This window comes from Rhipicephalus sanguineus, chromosome 4, assembly GCF_013339695.2.
Source record: "Rhipicephalus sanguineus isolate Rsan-2018 chromosome 4, BIME_Rsan_1.4, whole genome shotgun sequence".
NCBI classification, from domain to species: domain Eukaryota; kingdom Metazoa; phylum Arthropoda; class Arachnida; order Ixodida; family Ixodidae; genus Rhipicephalus; species Rhipicephalus sanguineus.
This window is the reverse complement of record NC_051179.1, coordinates 168,595,326-168,614,903: the sequence shown is the minus strand read 5'-3', so window position 1 is coordinate 168,614,903 and position 19,578 is coordinate 168,595,326. Positions and strand designations below refer to the sequence as shown.

General features: G+C 44.6%; 1 protein-coding gene across 3 annotated transcripts in view; it reads left to right on the top strand.

Annotated features, from left to right (window-relative positions):
* Positions 1–19,578, top strand: part of LOC119390887 (N-arachidonyl glycine receptor) — a 203,566-nt gene that overhangs the window by 22,836 nt on the left and 161,152 nt on the right. The window lies entirely within an intron of this gene.

Sequence of the window (19,578 nt, the reverse complement as noted above, 5' to 3'; positions counted from 1 at the left end):
CAAACAAGCGAACCGGCTGCGAGTGCATCATGAGCATGGCATGTAAATCATGCGTTACATCACATGTGTACCATTATTTTCATGTTACCGCACGGTATTTATGTTCGTCATACAGTCACGTCGCGCAATACCGATTTTGGTGCATATCAAACAAGCGAACCGGCTGCGAGTGCATCATGAGCATGGCATGTAAATCATGCGTTACATCACATGTGTACCATTATTTTCATGTTACCGCACGGTATTTATGTTGGTCATACATTCACGTCACGCAATACCGATTTTGGTGCATATCAAACAAGCGAACCGGCTGCGAGTGCATCATGAGCATGGCATGTAAATCATGCGTTACATCACATGTGTACCATTATTTTCATGTTACCGCACGGTATTTATGTTGGTCATACATTCACGTCACGCAATACCGATTTTGGTGCATATCAAACAAGCGAACCGGCTGCGAGTGCATCATGAGCATGGCATGTAAATCATGCGTTACATCACATGTGTACCATTATTTTCATGTTACCGCACGGTATTTATGTTGGTCATACATTCACGTCACGCAATACCGATTTTGGTGCATATCAAACAAGCGAACCGGCTGCGAGTGCATCATGAGCATGGCATGTAAATCATGCGTTACATCACATGTGTACCATTATTTTCATGTTACCGCACGGTATTTATGTTCGTCATACAGTCACGTCGCGCAATACCGATTTCGGGGCATATCAAGCAAGCGAACCGGCCGCGAGAGCATCAGCCATTATTTTCATGCTACCATCTGTTATTTGTATTCGTCATACAGTCACGTCAGGCAGTACCAATTTGTAGCAGTCAGTTTTCATGGCGCGCTGATCATTATATGTGAGCCCAAAGGCGTCAATTTTACGCCAAACATAATAAAATGTTATTGTGCATGAACCTCCAGCGACAACCACGCGAACAAGCTGCACTAGTGCAGGGTAGGGGCCAACATTCCCCGAAACATGCGCGAATTCTCAATGAAGCGATTACCTCACAATGCGGGTATCAGTCGTGGGAACAAAATTTTCCCGCCTAATTCTGTGCAGCCACACAGCCCGTCGTTTGGCATCCTTTTTCCCGCTGGGAATGGCAGAGAGAGCCTTACCCGGGCCTTCTTCGATGCCTCGATAGGCTTTCGATGAAGTCTGGAAACGATACGGGATGTCGTAATGTTCCTATACGCTTTCCTGAGCCTATAAAAACAATCGCCCTCTAAAGCGCCGTGCGTCTGCGGCCGGGAGACACTAGCGAGGCGAGCGAGCTGGACTATTTATGTGGCGAAGCCGCCGAAAGGGCGCGGCGGCGAAGAGAAAAGGAACGCGGTACTTTTCCCGTTACCGTGACTTTATTTCGCTACATTGATATACACCAACATTGGTATCTTGCGACGGGACTGTGTGACGAACATGAATAACACTATATATGAAAGTCATGACACCCATATCATGTACAGCATGACTTACCTGCCACGCTCATGGTGCGCCGGCGGCCGTTTAGCTGGCTTGGTCTATCCCGAAATTGGTATTGTGCGACGTTACCGTGTAACGAACATAAATAACATGAGTGGCACGCATTTTCCTGAATGACAGACAAGACGACGTTTGCAGCTCTTCGCTGGCTGCTTCGCATTACATCGATTCCCACAATGCGTGGGATCTGGTGGCTTTTATTATGGACGCTGAAAGCGCCGGTGTCGTTTCACAGGAACAAGAGACCTAGAAATGTATGCTCCAGCAAAAGCATAACAGACGCGCGCAAAGTATTCGTAAAGATGCCTTACACTTGATTTCTTTTCTTTTCTTTTTTTTTAGAAAGCATTCAGCTCGTCCTGATGCTCGGCACGTCTCTCGTAGAGCCGGTTTGCCTATGGGAACGAACACTCGCAAACCTAAGCATTGTTTGTTCTGCAGCGGATCTTGCATGCTGCACTCATTCATTTTCTCGCTGCATGCACCCGACGCGATTTCAGCCGTAAACATGTTTCACGGTTGAGCTTCTCGTTTGTCCGCGGTTGGTTGGTTGGTTGAAAAAACTTTATTTGGGTCCTGCAAGGCGCGCGTCAGCGCGCAGCGGGCGACTCCCACGTCGGGACCGTCAGACCAAGCCTGCCGGCCGCTCCGCGGGCCTGCTGGACGGCCCAGAGCTGGTCAGCCAGGAGGGAGCTGCGGAGGGCCGCCTCCCATCTGGCCGAAGCAGTATCGGGGTTAGTGTGCGTTGCCTTGCACTCCCAGAGCATATGCGCTAGCGTGGCTACGTCTCCGCATGCGGGGCAATCGTCACTGGGGGATCGTACAGAAAACTCGGCCGGGTGTGCGCCACAGGAGTTGGGCAAGCCCCACTCAGAGTACGTGATATTTATGAGAACTAACAGACAATAATGCCGAGGAAAGTACAGCGTGTACTTTACATTCTTCATATTTATATCCTAATTACTACAAATAACATCCCCTATATTTTCCTTGGCATTACTGTCTGTTAGTTCCCATTACTACTTTGTCTAACAAAGGAAAACGAGGCCGTAAAAGTCACTTCTTTCCTTCAGTACAGAATACAAGCATTTATGGGAACCATATGAATGCCTTGCTGGCGGGAAAGAAAAGTGAAGGGGAGGAGGAGGAGAGAAAGGAGGAGGGGAGTAGGTGAAGCATAGCATAGCCGTGTATAATATAAAGGGGTACGAAAGGGGAGTGTGAGTGAGGAGGAAGGAAAGGAGGATGGGAGAGGGTGAAACATATCGTAGCCTTGTATAGTACGTATAGCAAGCAGTGGGAAAGGTAAGTGAGGGCGAGGAAGAGAGCAAAGAGCAGGGGAGAGCCTAAATTATTGCACAGCCATGTATAGTACGGTTTAGCAAGGGGTGGAGGAAAGGATATGATGTTGAGGTGGAGTCATGTGGGGATGAGGAAGAGGGAAATGAGGAGGGGAACGCCACCAGCGCGTCTGTTTCTTAGCAATGTGCTCCTTAGTTCTATTTCCTGTCTTCGTACTACTAGCGAGTACTGCCCCAAATTTTGACGCTGTGTTTGTGGCACCAGCTGCTGCTCGGCGGGGTCTCGTGCGCGTCTTGTAAAAAGGTACGTGGTGCATAAAGAAAAAGAAGGTTGAAAGAATACACCGTTGCAATTGCAAACATTTTTACAAGTTTGTTGCAACTAATTATGCATTTATTTGAGCAATGCAATACCGATAAAGAAAGCTGTCAGGCCTGTGTACACCCATGCTTCCCAAAAAGCCGATCTCCGGTCGTAGGGTCACATTCAACTCGTGTTTTCACGTGAATCTGCTAAAATATAATTGAGGTTTCCGGGAAGAATCATCTTTCAAAGCAGTTTTGGGAAAGCACAGAACTGCGACTCTAAAATAAAAAGGAAATTTGACAGAAAAGCAACCTGCTGCCAGTGGGTGAAGAAGCCACAGCTACTGCGATTCGCACTGTGATGGTCACTATTTCCCCGTTCAGATTCTTGGTTATTTAACCCTGCAGTGTTGGTAGGGTTACCAACCGTCCCGGATTTTGCGGGACTGTCCCGACTTTTCATGCAGCGCCCCGAGTCCCGCGCTGTCCCCATCGGAACAGCTCTATGTCCCGGATTTGTTCCGGACAGTACTGTTAGATACTTTTATGTGATCCAACGCACGCCCAAGAACGTTCGTCACGCTATGGAACACGAAGCTCGCGCGAATCGCACGCACGAAGCAATGTTGCGGTGGCTAGCAGTGGCTGCGAAGAGCTTAAGCCACTTTAGCTGAACTTCCGCCTGAAGTGCCAACTTTTTGTAGTACATTATCCAGCAAGAAGAAGTTTTGCGAGCAGCACGTAGCCAGCTGAAGTACCACTTCAAGAGGCCGCAACAATAAAGAAACAATGGATTTGTCTGAAACATAAAGCAATAAAAAGCTGATTTCTCTGGCTTCCTACGTTAGTGCCCACCCCCTTCGTCCCGAATCGCTTCATTGAAGAGTTGGTAACCCTGAGTGCCACTGTGCCACTCATGACCACGGCAGTGGAGGCAGAGCATCATTTTTACTTTGTTGAGTGTCGCAGGGCATCAATGGGGGAAGAGCGCCGCTTACTAAAGACTCGTTAAGACCTACGACTGGCATCGGTCGCGCGACGATTTGCGACTGGCGACCAAAAAGCGATTCAAGGCAAGCGATGTTCACTCCTACGTGCGGTCTGTGTCCGTCGCCACACTAAATTGACGTCTGCTCGCACTACCACTTCTGACATTACCTGAAACAATGAGCTGACGTCCTGTTGCTGCACATCTGATGGGTTCAGAAGCTTGTGAGTGCAGTCGCACGAATCAAAAATCGAGCAGCGAGCGACTGAGCCAAACCAGTCATTTTGCGACTAATTTGGTCGCGCAGCCACTGCTAGTCGTCGGTGAACTAGCCTTGAGCAACCGTCGTATACACACTGCAAGAACATAAGTAGTCACCTGGGAAATGTTCACTGAACTAAGCTATAATTTTGGACACTCTGGAAGTTGCTGCAAAATTTGCTGCATTTCTTTCGTGACCCGCTTGTCTATCTGTCGCGACGCGTCGTAGAACTGCTGTGGCCTTTTCGGCTTTTACCTTCCGTGTCAGTGACTGAAAAACAGGTGTTTCGTTGTCCTCGTCCACTTGCGCGCTGACTTTTGTTGCACACTTCGCGCTCTCTTCTTGGCGGCTCACGTGTGTTCGGCGTGCGCCAAGCCCGATAACGCGACCCTCCCTGCATGACATTCAAGAGGGCGCCGCCTAGGCGGAACAACTGCGAACAGGCCACCGCGAGGTTATGACAGACAGCTGTTCGCAACGCGGGAATTTTCAACGATAGAGTAATAAAAATATGTATAGAGCTATAAAAATAAAAAGAAGAAAATGAAATGTTTCTTCGGCTCATTAAGTTTTTCCACGTGTCACTTGACATTTCTGGAGCCGCATGCACGCCAACGCGGACATCTGTCTAGCGGGGACCTGGCCTCGCTCCTTATGTCTCCGAAGATTGGCGTTTACGTGCTCCTCGGTTTGCGAGATATCGCATGGCAAGAAGAGCGGCTGATTCTCCAGATGCTGCTAATCACGGCAACGACAAACTCAGTGGCAGATAGCATTCAAAACTCGGACGTCATCAATTATCGACAAAGAATGTGGCATTCCAGTGGTGTCACGGAAAATTTTCAGCTGCAATTTCTCACTAGAGTTTCAGTTTCGCTTTTCGTATTTCTGGGTGTGTTCACATAAGGCTTGTCCTGCGATCGACGATCATGAAAGGTCTGGACGCTCCGCCATTGCGCAGCGCACGAAGGAACGCTACAACTGTCCACTGCCCGTCACTATGCAGGAAAGCCTTCGGAGTGATAACACCAGCTGACGTGGGCGTGATGTCGCGGCTTGCAGAGAATGAAATTTAATGCAGTTGCATTCAACGTGAAAGCTGTAGGAAGTGCGGAGCAGTCATTCGCCTGCGCTTGGGTGGCGCCGGCGTTCACTGGCAAGAGCGCGCTTGCATTCCAAACGTGAAGCCTGCTCGTCGTCCGTGGCGGGAAAGGAAACCCTCATTTGTGATTGAGTTGCGGCCTCTCTGCTCCTCCTTTCCCTCTTTCCCGCCCTCACATCACCCCTCATCCTCACTTCCTTTTCCCGGCGCCTTGCTGTACTATGCTATACATGGCTATGCAATTATTTATCGGTTTGTGTTAACTCGTGCTTTGCCTGTGTGACGCCAAGCTACGGCATGAGACATGAGACCACAGCCTGGACCCCTAAAGTGATCCGCACTGTAATAAAAGCCAGGCGCAAGGTTTTCCATGTACGCTTACCCGCTACTCTTCACTAACCGGGACGTGCTATGCCATTTGCTCTACAACTCGCGGAATCGTAACTAACCCGTAACGGGCCAACGGTCGATCACTCTGTCTCCTAGCTGGGGGCCGGAATGCGAGAACGTGGAATCTGCGCACTCTGTGTCTGTACACTCTGTGGGTAGAGAATGGAGGTATGGGTCAGCAAAATTGGCATCCTAGCACAGGCTAATTAAAACAAGGGTATATAGACAACCAAAAGTCTTGACGAAGAAAGTGACAGAAGCAGAAGGAGGTTAAACCACTTGTGAAGGAGGCTAATAATAAAATACCGTAAAAATGTACATGTACGGCAAAAGAAAAAATTGCCAGGGATGATCTGTATGACGACGCAATGGGAAATGCTTCCGTATGCTAATAGCGCGAGCGGGCTGTCTGAGGACAACTCACCGGAGCTAGTATCTGAAACAAAGTGAGACTCGTACGCGGTGTATCAGAATCTGGAAGCCTCTCAGTACGTCGTTATTAAATGCTAACATGCTCATCTCAGAAAAACAGTTAGGAGACGCCCATTTCCGATCGACGCTGCGACCCTGAATGCAAGCGTGATTTGCCAGTTTTCGAGATAAACGAGGCGTTTACTGTACACCTTCGGTAATGAAAAAAAACATGGAAGATATGATGAAGCCGTTGTCATTACATACTTGGCAAACTGTACCATATGTTTATACACAAAAACTGGAATGTAGCAATAAAAGAGCACAAAGAAATACCGGAATGGTGGGGACGAATAGTAATCAGGTTTGATTAGTTTGATACTCTGTGACTGCCATGTCACATGGCACGTGACTTTTGCGCCACCTTGTTTCAAGTTCGGTCATGACAAGTAATAAAGCAGGCTGAACTGTGATTGCGAGAACTCAACGCATGTACAGCAGAGGACTAAACTGTCGTATCTAACAAAATTTTAAACATTGATATCGCTGAATTTAAGAAACAAAGAAATCTGGGCCGACGCCCCTGCATGCATAGCTACTCTTATGCACGCAGCTTTTCTGTTTGTTAAGTAAATTCAGATAATGATTCAGTGTTAGTGACAATAGCGTCAAGTTCATACTATTCATCTATCGCGAGCGGGAAGAAAGAATACTTGTTTTTGTTTCTTTTGCGACATAGACTTGCCCTTAAGGCATAATATTTGTTTTGTATATTTGTGTTAAATGTGCGCCGTTAGGCCGGTGTTGTGTATGAAGTGAAGCAGTGTCTTGTGGAATGTGTTGTCATGTATCCATCGGTCATAACTGTTTGTGTCACTGTAGCGAAGACCAGCTTGCAGGAGATGACGGGAGCGTTCCGACTGTAATCCTTGGCATGTCCATATAAGGTGGTATGCATCTGCTTGTATCACCGGAACAGAACAGTACGGGCATGTAGAACCAACTGGTAAATGCGACCAGTTCCATGTTGAAATAACAGCCGGTGTAAGGGCCACCCCTGCCCGAAGCCTCCTAAGCACAACTTCCTCCGCCCTAGTAAGGTGAAGGGGGAGAGAGCAGACTTCTTGTGAAGGGGGAGAGAGCAGACGTCTTGTTTTCGCATACGTACATATGTATTCTGTCGATCTGTGCGCATATTTATTACGTTTTGGTCGAGCCTGGGAAAACGAAATGTATTTGAAATTATCTATCATATAGTTATGTTTTGATTGATAGTTGAAACAGTAATCTTAAGCGAATCTTTTGGAAGCGATTATTATTCTTGGGCAATGTGTAGCGTTAATTTGATATTGATTGGTAAATTTCTTTCAACGCTAATAGATCTCAACCCTTGAATATTCGTTCCGTGCACGCGTCGTACGCAGCATTAAAGACGTTCTGAAAGGCTCTTGAAGCGCTGCTGAAAAGCGGAACCAGACAGACTACTTTGGCCCTGCGATTTTGTGTTTTTTAAACTGTATCATACTTAGAATTTTTAATGTTTGGCGCATGGCCGAGAATTGTAAGAAAACCGAAGCGGTTCTTTTTTTTTTTAGCGGGTGCACTTGCCTATTTGCAAGTTTGTCAATCCCATTTTTTACGTGTTTTTGCCTACCTTGAACATTATTATTCGTCCACAGCCAGAGCGCAGCGCGTATGGAGCTTGTCTCTTAAAACGGGCGCAAAAGATTGCACGTGGAACGAAATGCCGTAGGGATAGATTGACGTAGAAGAATGGCGAAACCTCCTTCCGTCGGGGCTATACTAAGCGGCGTATTTGCTTTACCGAGCTTTCGCAAAACGTCTTCTGCAGGGGCTACAAGTTTAGAAAGAAAATGGCTCCGGCATTGAGCGTACGATAACTATAGAAGACCGGTGTAGCGTATATGTTCTGTGCTATCAAAATTCTTCCAAGAATAGCGCGCAACTATGTCGCTATTTGAAAGAAAACGATACTTTCAAACCGTTACATGCCTGTTGTCTGGAATACAAAGTTTCGCATGCGGATTCTGGTGAAACGTATTGGCTTTTGTTTGTTTTTGGTAACGACGCACGTCAAATATGGGAGATCAGCCAAGAATTGAATGGCATTTGACAAGATGTAATGATTTTGTTGAACACAAAGTAGACATTCGTGTTAAAGCACAAAGCTTTTAAGCGCACATAAAACCAGGACCGAAGATTTAAGAACTTGACAGCTAAGCGCTGTCCTGTCAAGTTCTTAAATCTTCGGTTCTTGTTTTATGTGCGCTTAATAGCTTTGTGTTTTGACATGAATGTTCACCAACTAGCCCATCTCATCGTCTTCTTACAAAGTAGACTTTGAGAAATAATAAAACAGAGAAAAAATAATATAACCTATTGATGCTTTTAAATCTGTTTGTAGCAACATTGGCGTCTGTACACTTCTCCACTTTACAGAAGAGTTTTTGGGCTCATAACAAACCTAGCAATGCTAAGGGTCTACGAGGTTAGCGTACTCGAAGTTTGCATATAGCTATACGAATATTCCCACAATGGTGCAATCATATCGCCTTGATATAAGCTGAAAATTCTCAATCACAGAACAGGTGCCCTTGTATGGGCGCCCTTGTATGGGCACACAGCAATAAGTAGGCAATTGATAATGAAGCTTGCACAAATTTCTCAATACGACTGAATACCTGTCAACTAATAAAACTGCATCACAAAGACAACCATAGGAAGACAACAGATAATGAAGCCAAGATTGCATAATGGAAATTGTTTTAGTAGCGTCTGGCAATGAACAAATAACAATAAAGTAAAGTGGACGGAGAACTAATTGCCGTCCTGAAAGCCAACCCCCCACCACATGCATTGCGCGTTCGAAAGTCTGTAATTTCAGCTACGGCAGCGACTGTTGCAACGTGCACGTCCTTGTGCATCTATTTCATGTTCAACACCTAAATTTAGAAGTGGTGGCTAATACAAGGCCCACTGAACAAATCATTTTGATCACTGAAATGAAGTAGTATGAGTTAATATCAAGAGCAGGCAGCTCAACAATAAACAGTCGTATCTTTCAAGCCCGTCGTTATTGATATAGAGGCTTGCAGAGAACGTACGTTATACAGGGCCACATATTTACTCTAATATGCTGAAAATAAGACTTGCACACGTTACAAAAAGTACGTAACCGATTACAATTACAATTCCTTCCTTTAAAATATAATTGAATACAGTGGTCAATTACAACCCCAGAAAAGTAACTGAGCAACTAGAGAAATATAATCGATTACTATTGTGTTACTTTCCTTCACAAATTTATTGCCGTAACACAACAAGAAAATTTTGCTCGAACTACAACGTACTGTCTTGCATGGTAGAGAGAAGGCTGGTGGCTTGCGTGAAGGCTGGGAGGCTTACCATGGCTTCTGTGATGTAGCGTTACACGTTGCTTACTTTCAACAGGAGTAGTTTGATAAAGTTTTCGTCGCTGCCCACCAGCTCGTAGTCGCGCAGTGCTTATATGCTAGTGTCCATGTCAGGCCCGTAGCCAGGAATTTTTTTCGGGGGGGGGGGGGGGGGCACTTGCTGAAAGGCTTGGCAATTTGAGAAAAACGCCTGTTTTCATTATTTATTTTCGATAAAACACCATGTGTCATCAAAATTTCAGGAGGGGCCCGGGCCCCCTGACACCCCCCCCCCCTGGCTACGGACCTGGTCCATGTCCTCTTTGAGGCGTCGCGCTTCGCTGTTGCTTGCGCTCTGGTAAGGCGCTGCTGGTAAAACCAAGGAAAATGTGAAAAAATTGTCGGTGGTGACCGGTATGCGGCCATTTCGGTGTATACGATCGCTCTGTAGGGACCCTCCGTCTGACAGGTCGCGGGGTCCCTACAGAGCAGTCGCATAGTTTTCGGGGTGCATACGGCCGTAGAAGACTGGCTACAACTTGATTTCTGAAAAAAAAGTAATTGATTACCAATTCTCATTTACAAAAAAATGTAATTGAATTACACAGAGTGTTGGAGTTTCCATAAAATAATCGATTATATTACAAAAGTGAAGAAAATGTAGTTGATTACAAGTAATGGATTACTTGCAACGCGTTACGTACAACTCTGCTGAAAATATACGAACAGATTGGTTCTTGTTTCCGTAGAGGTAAGGATAGGAGATAGGGGATAGGAGGGCGCTGTGTGACAAAAACAGTACATGTTAGCCGCCGTGCGTCGTAAAACTTAAAAATCGACTCAAGCTTTCGAGTCTGGTAGAAACTTTTGGCATGGCTGTATCTGTCTTCTACAAGTGCGGGCCTCCTGAAGCTCGCACAACTCGCGTAATTTGATTGTATTACGAAGCTATGTGTCCCCTTATTCCAGTTAATTCGATGGCCACCTTTTCCTTGCCGTCTATGCGATAAGCTGGAGGTAGAATTTAGATGTCTCGCCGCTCACTAATAGTAAGCCTGTTGTACTTCAGAGAATAGCACTGAGGCAAGAAATACAATTCGCGCTCAATTCTTACAAGTTCTCGCTATCGTGACACCATTCACAAACTGTGCTACAATTGAAGTTTGCTCATGCATGCTTGTGCTCTTGTTACTTGAAAATGTTGAACATCCCTGATAACGGTAAGGCCTCAGCGTTTCATTCAAACAAGATCTTTCAGCACTCTTTATACCAAAGATGTGAGTTTAAATGCAGCGTAGACAGCTCTTTGTACTAATAAAAGCACTCGTCGCCCTGACTTTACCGAGAGAAACGAATATGCATGGATACATGCGGTGCTATCCAAAGCGACGAAGGCGTGAATATAATAATAATAATAATAATAATAATAATAATAATAATAATAATAATAATAATAATAATAATAATAATAATAATAATAATAATAATGTTTATTCTGCCATGAGTATACATACACATTTCGTATGCCTATCCCTTCTTCACACTGTGATGAAGCATCCGTTGACGTGGGCCGCTGGTTATTGCACTGTGAATGAGACCTAAAAATAGTAGTGGGTTCAATTGCCTGTACATGTTGATCGTGTTATGGATAACAAACTATTACACACAATAGCTCTTCGTCTTTGACTATGATGCGTATAATACAAATCTCTAGCGACCGAAATGAATCCGCAGACTTCCACTAAACGGTACGGCTTATACCAGATTGCGCAGCTTTATATTTTGAACAGCAATAATTAAATCGGCCAAGCAACGAATGTCCAGGCAATTTTGGCCAGACGTGCGGGTAGCTTTTGACAGCGCAGATTTATTTCCGACTGTCAGCTGCCGTTTATTGAGCTCATCTAACCTGTACCATAGATGCGAAGAATAACAAGTGTCCTTATTTACGTATTGTTCCCGCAGAGACTACGGGATAACTAAAAAAATGGCAACAAGGCATGTGATACTGGATGATAGCAGCTGTATATTCAGAACTCTTAATGTGAAAAAAAGAACAGCTGTCAGCATTCGCCCCTCGTCACGTACCTTTTTGTAGCGATTGTTAAATTTGGACTAGACCTTTTGTAACGGACACATAATTATATCAGACCATACTTAAAGTAAAGCTTATAAATGTGACGTTACTAAATTGACTCACAACTGTTTTTCACCTCCCAAAATTGCACAAAAAACGTTCCGGTCAGCGTAGTTGAAGGAATAACATTAATACAGATGATTTAGGTTTTCCGCACGCTGTAAATTTAAAACTGCCGATACGGTGAGCTTCGATTCATTTCTGGAGTATGATGCCACTGTTGGGTATCCTTGTGAAAGCCACGACATAAAGCGAATTGAATCGATGAATGACAACCATTCGCTTCCACTGCCGACGCTGGGATTCTGATCTTTGACCACAAGCAGTAAGGCAGAACTTCGGTTTCTAAACGACACGATATAGATTATAAATCTCTACCACTCCCTTTTTGATTCACCGCAATATTCTTCGCATAACAACTATCTCACACCTGCCGAATAAACATCCACCCGAAACAGTAATCCGCTTAGCTTATCCGCCCATGGAAGTAAATAGCGCAAAAATTAAGACGACGCACACAGGAAGAAAAGACAAGAACACATCTCTAAACTGTCGCAAGCATATGTCAGTCAGGCGTCGGTGACACTACATGATAAGGAATTTGCATATCTTGGAATAAGATGAGACATGTGGCATGTGTTGCTTTGGTTTTTGAGCGAGGGAAGAGGCCAATGTTCTTTACGCATGCACCGTTTCGGCGGCACGATGTTTATAAGTTTACTCATGATTCAAGAAGCTTAGTAGAAAGTGAGCGCCTGTTCTTGTCTTTTCTTCCTGTGTGCGTCGTCTTGAGTTTTGCGCTGTTTACTTCCATGGATCCATACCAACTGGCCCAGCTATCTACACTTCTATAGCTTATCTGTGTTTCATTCTCTGATCGACTTTTACCTAGCGCACTTTTTACCACGGACCATTGAAGTGTGGAACTAAATTCCAGGTCACATTTGTTCGATATCCATTTAAAAGTTTTTGTATGATCAAATGAGCTGTATACTGTAATACTTTGTCGTTATTCCGTATGGTATCTTACTGTTTATATAATTCTGCTTTTGTGATTTTGTATTCTTATCATCCATTATTCGTTTACGCTATTTGGATTTGGTGTACTTACTGGCCTTTGTTGGTTATCAAATTTGTACCCACTTTTGCAATAGCCCTGCCCCTCGGCTGCAGAACGAGAAAACATAACAAAATAACGCATGTTCCCACTAAATACCTACAGAGCTGTGTCCGACCTTTTCTGTACATTAGTGCGACTTTCAAAAAGTAAACGCTAAAACTAACATGAACCAACAAATCAATTGGGGTAATGTTTCTCCACCTGCCCAATGATCAAAATACAGAAAGTTTTACAAGACTGACCTAACGACTTTAACAAGTATACTGCTAAGACAACTGTCATACATCTCTACACAACGATGTTTCCCAGTCGCTCATTCTCGGTATGTCGAAATCCACAAATGCGAATAGTACATAAAAAAATTCAAGAAAGTTCGTGTTCGACACAAAATACCTCCAGACCAGGTAATCATGCGGAAACGTGGATTCAGAAACCGGACACGAAAATATAGCCGTTGCTCCTGCAACGTATGCACACTCCGTATTTTATGGAGCTTAGAGACGGCCAGGAAAACGTTCTAGTAGGTCCGGGACATTCTGCATGCCCGGCACGCACACGCTCTTTCGCCAAGAGATAAGGATACGGGTGAGAATAAACATGTTCCGAGGAGAGTCACTACGACTTTCATTATCCAAAAGCGAAATCACGATTATATTATGATGTCTGTGCAATATTTTACTGTTGTGTCTGTGCAACAATGTCCCGAAGTATCTCAGTGTGTCCACTGACGTACTGCGGACTCGTGGCGCACACGGCACTCCCTTGGCGTGTGCGCTAAAACATTTTTTTTTTTACGGAGAGGGCCCTAACTTGCGGTGGCTAGGTAAATGTTACAGGTGCATATACAAACATCGACTAGGCGGCAGAAGCCCAAGAAATTGACACAATTAGTGTCTGTTCTCATTAAGAAATTGACAAGTGTTTTGTCCATGCATTGGCAGTTGGCTAGCTCTAGCAGAGTTTGTGAAAGTGTGGCAGAGGAGCAAGAGAGAGGCAAAACTTCATTGAATGTGCTTTGGGGAGGGGGGGGAGCCATTAGGGAGTTACAGGAGGGTTAACTAGGGCACGAACTAGGGAGACGAATTACAGCTCATGATTATTGAACTGGATACGGAAAGTAGAAGAGTAGGTCTGAAAATTAATATGCATAAAACTAAAGTAATGTGGAACAATCTTGGCAGAGAACAGCGCTTTGCGATAGGTGGCGAGACACTGGAAGTTGTAAAAGAGTACGTCTACTTAGGACAGGTAGTAACCGCGGAGCCGAACCATGAGAGTGAAATAACTAGAAGAATAAGGATGGGTTGGGGCTCATTCGGCAAGCATTATCAAATCATGAATGGTAATCTACCACTATCCCTCAAGATGAAGGTATATAACCGCTGCATCTTACCGGTACTTACCTACGGAGCAGAAACCTGGAGACTTGCAAAGAGGGTTCAACTTAAACTGAGGACGACGCAGCGAGCGATGGAAAGGAAAATGATAGGTGTAACCTTAAGAGACAGGAAGAGAGCAGAGTGGGTCAGGGAACAAACGAGGGTTAAGGACATCATAGTTGAAATCAAGAAGAAGAAATGGATATGGGCCGGTCACGTAGCACGTCGGCAGGATAACCGGTGGTCATTAGGGGTAACTGACTGGATTCCAAGAGATGGCAAACCCGTGAGGGGGAGACAAAAAATTAGGTGGGTAGATGAGATCAAGAAGTTTGCAGGTATAACGTGGCAGCAGAAAGCACAGGACCGGGTTGATTGGCGGAACATGGGAGAGACCTTTGCCCTGCAGTGGGCGTAGACAGGCTTATGATGATGATGATGAACTAGGGCACACCTGCCTCGCTATTCGGTAGTGGGGAAAAGGGACATAAAGATGAGAAGGGGGAAGAAAGAAGCCCGTACTTCGTACTATCAAACGGACACATGTCGACATTACGCTATCATTTTTTGTTTGTACGGTTGAGAGTGGCTAGTTCAATATGCCGGTTGCCGCGACTGCATAGCGCAGATATATGGGTATACATCAATGCTCATTGGAAATTTGAGCGTTAGAAATTCACTCATGTGTCAACAATAAATTTACGGCGCATTTGTGACTCCCATTTTTATGCTTTGATGTGTAAAACGTCTAAACCTTATTTAATTGCAAAAAAAAGACATTTCAGTTTCACGTATATGTCTCGTAATCGTCGGAAAGGAAAAGTAAGCGATGCGTGCCCTATTTAGTATTTCCCTCCATAAATAACTTATTCGCAGTTAGGATGCTCATAAGGTCCGTCAAAATTATATGCTCACATACCATCACATATATTCATATATGATCATATATTATCATAGAAAGGAGCGGCTTATTGTAACTCTATTATATTGCAGCCGATTAAGTCGCTAACCCATCGGCCTTAGGGCCCAGGTCACGCACCCGCCGGTCTCATTTGGAGCAATATTGACAATGCTAAGTGCGCATTAGGAAATTAGCCATCCGGAAGGCCGATACATCAGAGCAAAACGGCGTACACTCAAGTGATTGTCGTTTAATCACTCATTCCTGCGACAGTACATGCCCTCCTATTTTCGTTTTTGTGACATCCCGGAAATAAAAAAGGCAGAAAGAATTTCGGCTGCTGGCGAAAGTATATAAACGCACCAAAAAGCTTTCATCAGTTTGTAGTGAAAGAGAAACAATAAATAAAAGAGAAGCACATGGATGTCCACTTGGTTATCTCGCTAGGGGTGCAAGAGGAAAAGATTCATTAAAAAACACACAAAAAACAAGCTAAAGTGCATGCAACATAAGGAGACAAATCATTTCTGCAATGTTTTCTTAGGTCCGTCGATTTGAGGAAGGTCGTTAGAGCACATGGTGACGCGCGAGGCCAATTACTTACAAAATTTGCCACAGCAACGGGTCAACGTACCCTGCGCGCGTCCTGAAGAGTTTGAAGTCGTTGTTACCTCCAGCACAGGCTTTGTTCTGATGAGGGGTCATTGTCTAATGCTCAAAACGGAACGCTAATGAAAAATCTTTCTTACCACTTACTTAATGGATCTCATTAGCTATATTTTCTCGTCGAGCAGCTGTAGTGGGGCGAGGAGCCGCCTAGTGAATAGTAATTTGTAAATAGCTGGCGTCGGTACTCCGATGAAAGGGGTCCTCTGCAGACGTTGCGTTGCGATTGACTGCGGGTAAATTAAAGATGTTGTTTTGTAATTGAGGAAAAGATCCCGGAACGATCTGTGCGGCGACTGCTTTTTCCATCGGAAATCACTGTCGTCCAAGCGGAAGTTGGTTCCTCTCAAAACGTTAAGTTCCGGAAACGAAGGAAATGAACTTGCGCAGGGTTCTCCAAAAGGAGGAGGGGGGGAGGGGGCCAGGCTTATCGCAGCGCCCCCTCCTACTCACCGTTCGTCGAGTCCGCAACAAAACAACCTTCGCAATGGATCCCAAAATGAAAATGGAGCGATTTCGTGCTGGTCACAACGGCCTGCTTTTCGTCCACCATTCGTCCTCCCTTCGTCTTTGTCCTTGTCTTCTCTTCGTCCTTCCCTTCGTCCTTTGCTTCGATCTTTCCCGGGTACTGTGAAAAATATTCTTACGCATTAAAAACAAAACTGCGAACCTTTGTTCGTCTTCTTGCTTTAAGACGGAAAGAAATCCCTACAGTCATTTCGCCACAAGAAATAATTTAGCTCAAGAAAGCTTTCATGCGTGCTCATAACAAAAAAGAAGTGCTGTGGTAACGCGCATTACCGAAACCGGCGTTCACGCTGGGATCTATGTCTGACGCTACGCAGCCCTAGAAGGAGTCATGTACTTCAGATTTTAGATCCAAGCGTCGTAGCTGAATTTTGACACGATATGCAGAGTGTTGCGTGTAAAGGCCCGGGAAGATTACATCGGCGGATGGACTCGTGGAACGAATATTTCTCATATGGCCATGGCTCGACAAGACAGGGACTAGTGTGTTGTGAAATAAGGCATTTGAAATTATAGTAGCCAATCAAGAAATCACAATATGTGCTCATTGGCTCGTCACGCAATTGGGCATGTCTTCTTGCATTTGACACTATCGCCTCTATTAGAAGAGCTACATATTGCGCAGCGCTTTTGGTGTAGCGATAACACATTATTAATACCATAATAGTTGTTCCACTAGCAGTGATAGTAGTAGTAGTTAGTAGTAGTAGTACCAGTCCCAGTAACATTAGCAGCAATAAAATTATTAATGATAGTTGTTAAACGAAAACAGTTAGGGCAGCTTCGCATTAGTGGTGCGAAGCCTGAAGTAAGGGCGGAGCTGGACGGCCTTCATTGTTTCTGATGCATTTTAAGCTGGGTAAGCTCAAACAAGCATTTCCTGGAATTTATTAGTTATTGATCGATTATCGATTAACTATCGATTAGCTACCGATTAGGCACAACAATGTATTGACCATGCATTTTGGGCAAGGCTAAGCTCAACCAAGAATTTTCTATAATTTATTGGTTATTGATCAATTATCGATTAGCTGTTGATTCGCTAGTGATTGGCCATTATAAGGTGCTCGCCATGCATTTTTCGCTAGGCTAAGGTCAACCAAGCATTTTTTAGACGTTATTGGTTATTTATCAATTATCGATTAGCTATTGATTGGCTCTAGATTGGCTATCACATGGTATCGATTGCTAGACTAAGGTTAACTAGCCTGATTCATGTTCAGCTGGAATTATCCAGGCTTAACTAACCTTCACTAGCTATGCAAAGCCAGGTCAAATTTTCGCGAACGCCGCACGGGCCAACGGCGCGCTTAAACATCTACGCTGTTAATAAGGAAAAAGAAATGATGGGAAAGTCTTTCTTCAGACACCATCGACAATGATTGTCAACGTAAGTGAACAGTCGAACACTTCAAGAAGCCTACTGTGTTTAATAATAGAGCAGTGTGCTTGACCCACGTATTTGCTGAAGTGACGATAAGTTGTCTAGCGTGCTTTGTTTCGTTTTGGAAAGCTGTGGAGAAAAGAGCTCTAACACACAGCATATGTGGCGATAATAAGTGTAAGGATGAACTGTGTAAGATGGCAGCTGATGGGTGACATTTACGGAAGACCGTGCCACACAGCCTGACTGTACGAACGTACGCCCCCTCGCTCAGAGCCCGTTTTAGCGGCAGCCCCGGAAAAAGAAAAGAATACCTTTTATCCTCACTCCGTTTGTAAGAGAAAAAAAGGTCTTTACTGGAAAACTACTGACCTCACTATAACCGCCTAGAATTCGCTGCTGGAAGTGTTGGATGAGTGGAAAGCGGTGAGGATAAACTATAGAAGGCAGCAGATAACGTTCCACTGACGTCATGTCCTGGTGAACCATTGTTGGTTACAGCAAATATGCGAGCAAATTTGCTGTAAAATCTCCTTTTAAGTTAGATGGGTTTGTGCGTGCGTGCTTGTTATCGTTCCAAGCTATGCGCACGTAAAAGTCGTAGGTGAGATAAAGAAAACATAAGAAACAGCAGGGTGGTTAGAAATACCGTCTGTTCTGTTCGGCACGTGAGGAGAGAGTAAATATATGAAATGCCAGCGCACAGAATGAAAAAAAAAATTAGCCGCACATCTGCGTGCTTCGCAGCAAATGTCATCGAAAGACGACTATAATTCTTCCGACCGTTTTTTTTTTCTTCCTGCCGTTTCTGCGCCGTTTCAGCGCAGCCTAAGAAACACTAGCATTTTTAGCGCAGCCTAAGAAACACTAGGGTCTTCAGAAATACGTATCTATGTATTTTCTAGTAAAGGAACACACCACCTAATACTTACGTATTGATGTTGCGCCTCAGATATGCGCAATATTTGTTTTTTGATCAATGTTTGCAAGTATGAACGCAGCTACCAGTTCAAGATGGCTGGGCGTTCAGCAAGTGCTTAAACTTTGACCGGGTGGCTGAAGCGTGTGACACACAGACAGACAGAAAGACAGACAGAGAGACCAAAATTTCTGCGTTCAAGTATCCCAAGAAAGACTATCATCCTTAAAAAAACATACGCGCATCTAGTTCGAAGTTCGCCAGGTTGAGACGTGAAATCTGGCACGTTGTCTACCGGATGGGAAGTAGTGGATTCGAAGAAGCATTATTTCCGCACTCTTTCTGAGCAGCGACCGAGAAACTCCTTCTGATTGCATTGGACTACGTCCTACACCGTTAGTAAACAACCGCATAAAAAAGCAATCTTGACCTTTTTTTCGCCGAGCTACACTGTCTCATCGAGCAAAAAAAATAAGAGAGGCGCTTACGAAGTTGAGAAGAAGCTATATCGAGCACGAAGAGAGACACGCCTCAGCTGTTTAGACAAACATTTTAAATGCGCAGATCATTACCGCACTCCTAGATCTCACAAACTAGAACTAGCATGTTGAAATGCAGGTTTTTTCCCCTCAACAATTGAACACGGGAATGCTTTACGAGGAGGTGTTCGTGAATTGCTTTGTCGCGACTTTTTTCCTGCATTTGATGTGTGATGTATATCCCCACTCCTGCAATAGCGTCAACGGGGCTGCACTATGCAAAAAAGTAAACATTGTGGAATGCGAGACGCGAAGCATCAGGGTTATCTTTGTAGGATGTGCCAAAATATGTTGCCGCATACACTCTAAAAAAAAGGGGAGCGAGAATGGAGC